A 2,983-nucleotide genomic window follows, 5' to 3' on the forward strand; every position below is an offset into this window, starting at 1 on the left:
AAGAGGTTTCAAATTAAATAGATTTGGTAGAAGAAAAAATAACCTAGCCAAGAAGAAACTGATCGATGGATGACATGAATTGACAACATACATACAAATGTTAGATGAGTTGCCAACTTTTCAGTTGCAAACTAATGGACATGATAAATCCATATCCGGATAAACTAAGCAACTTAATTATTAATTATATTGTAAAGGGAAAAAGAAAAAGTAGAAGCAATGGTACTCGAAAAAAGTTTACCAATGACTGCAGGAGATTCAGAATGCAGTTATGCCAATAATTCAATCCTTCAGGTAAGTTCAACCAAAGCCAAAAAAGTGTATTCATTCAATCCTTAATATGTACGAATTAATCTCTATGCTTGCTCTGTTATACTAGTGTTTCTTTTCTTTTATTTCAATTTTCCACATGCATCGCAGGACATTTTGATTTTAAATTTCAAATAAAAATGTTGAACTCAAATAATAATAATAATAATATCGATAATATTAGTGAGTGATTTGTCGTGTTTGTATTAATTTTCAGAGAAGAGTGATAGAAAAATCAAAACCTTTATTAGAAGAATGTGTAAAAAATATGTTGAAGAATGTCGGTATTTTTCCAAAGTGTTTGAGAGTAGCAGATTTGGGTTGTTCTTCAGGAGGAAATACACTTTTATGTATGAGCAATGTGATTGATACAGTTGATAATTTGTGCAAACAGAACAAGTTTGAACCACCAGAATTTCAAGTGTATTTGAATGATCTTCCAGATAATGATTTCAATAATGTCTTCAAATCAATTCCATCATTTCTTGAAAAATATGGGAATAATTGTTACATAGCAGGAGTTGCTGGTTCTTTTTATCAAAGGCTTTTTCCTTCAAACACCTTGAACTTTATTCATTCTTCTTATAGTCTCCATTGGCTTTCTCAGGTATGTAAATAATAATCAGCTTTTTGTATTTAATTAATTTGTTTCATAATATATACTATTAATTTATTAATTAATTAGTAGGTTCCAAAAGGGTTGGACTACTGTAACAAAAAAAGTATACTCATATCACAATCAAGTCCTCCACAAGTAGTGGAAGCATATTCCAATCAATTCAACAAGGATTTTTCAAGCTTTCTATGCTTTCGTTCTCAAGAAGTAATGAGTGGAGGGCATATGGTCCTTGTGTATGTTGGCAGGAGCAATCCAGATCCAAGAAGCTATGATTCTTGTTGTTTGATGGATTTACTAACAAACTCACTTCTTCATTTAGCNTAACTTGTGAGCCCTAACAAATTTGATATAAAACCCCCTAACTCCTAATTAAGGCTCCGCTTCTCGCATTCTCACGTCCTCACTCAACTAACACATTTTTCTTTTTTTGTTTAAATGGAAGCAGGGCAAGATCAAAGAGGATGAAATTGATTCATTTAACATTCCTTCTTATGCACCATATGAAGAAGAGATAAAGAAGATCATACAAATGGAAGGATCATTTAGTCTTGAAAAACTTGAAACATTTGAGAGTGATATGCCTTCCATTGACAAACCTTTTGAGGATATTGCCAAGTTAGTAGTTAAGACTATAAGAGCTGTAACTGAGGTTATGTTGGCTTCTCATTTTGGGAACTCCATAATTCATCATTTATTCGACATATATATAAACCATGTCACACAATACCTATCCATGGGCAATACCATCAAGTTCTTCAATATTTGTTTATGCTTGCGGAAAAAATAAATGATACGCAAGTTATGTTGCTAGCATGTACTCAATGAAATAGTTAAAAATAGTGCACGCCCCAACACCATAATTATTAAAATGAATGTGTTTGTATGAGATGTTTTTTAACATGTAACATCAATCCTATAAATATTAAATCTATTACTTTTTCTATTTTAATTTGTTTATCTTACAACTTATTTGACCAAATTTTTAAAAATAAATTTGTTTTGAAAAGTATCTTTTGTATTTTAAAAGTAAAATTAGCTTATTACTAAAAGTGTTTAAACTGTGCAAGGTAGACAAAGTTATACTAACATTTTATCTAGCAATAGGAATCATTTAGAATCCCTTTCTTTTTATATCCCCAATCTTATTTAATTTCGGAAGTCAACTCATTCCACGGGCCTGTTGATATACAAAACTACGATAAGGAATTGACATGAATTTCAATTCATTTCAGGGGTAGAAATTCATTCTTGCTAGGTCCCTACTTATTCTCCTTTGGTAGACCCTCCAAACACAACCTCTTGGACTATCATCTTAACCACCTTATGGGGGCGCTCTCTCTCTCTCTTTTTTTCTTTCTTTTTTTGGTTGTACACATAACTTCTCCTCTGAATCTAACATACTGCACACATGCAGCCTGTTGGTAATTTTAAAAAGGGAAAAGGGTCAAAAATATCCTTAAACTATACAAAAAGATTTTAAAAAATACCCTTCATCCATCTTTTGGGTTAAAAATACCCCTACATCCATCTTTATGACTCATTTTGCCCTTAAAACTAACAGCCATTTCTTTATTTTTATTTTAAAAAAAATGGTTTATTACGTGTTATTTTATTATTGGTAGAATAAAAAAAAACCTCACCCTCACCAAATGCAAATCAGATGAAAATGAAAAAGGGCTAAGAACTTGAAATGGATATAAGATAAAAGTGAACTGAAAGATTCAAATCTTTTTCAGTAACTAATTTTTATCAAAAAATTATACTTATTTGTTTCACATTTATATTTAGTAGTGTTATGAAAGTTAAAATATTTAAATGATTGTTAAAACTATATTGCCGGAATCAATGTCGGATTATCTCCATTGTCGAAATAAATGGAGATACTCAGAGAAAATTTTATCACTTAACATTGTGCAGCTTGCAATATATATATCACCATTAATTAATACTCCATTGATTACCATATATCTACCATCATTCCCATCAGCACATTACCGAATATGCATGGTTATCACATAAGTTTATGACAAGATTCACCTGTAGCCACACCAAAAT

The 2,983-nt window shown here is 30.9% G+C and overlaps 1 pseudogene; it reads left to right on the forward strand.

The window, feature by feature from the left end:
• Window positions 1–204: 204 nt before the first annotated feature.
• On the forward strand, window positions 205–1,872 carry LOC114074478 (annotated as a pseudogene).
• The last annotated feature ends 1,111 nt before the right edge of the window (window positions 1,873–2,983 follow it).

Source organism: Solanum pennellii, chromosome 10, assembly GCF_001406875.1.
Source record: "Solanum pennellii chromosome 10, SPENNV200".
NCBI lineage: Eukaryota > Viridiplantae > Streptophyta > Magnoliopsida > Solanales > Solanaceae > Solanum > Solanum pennellii.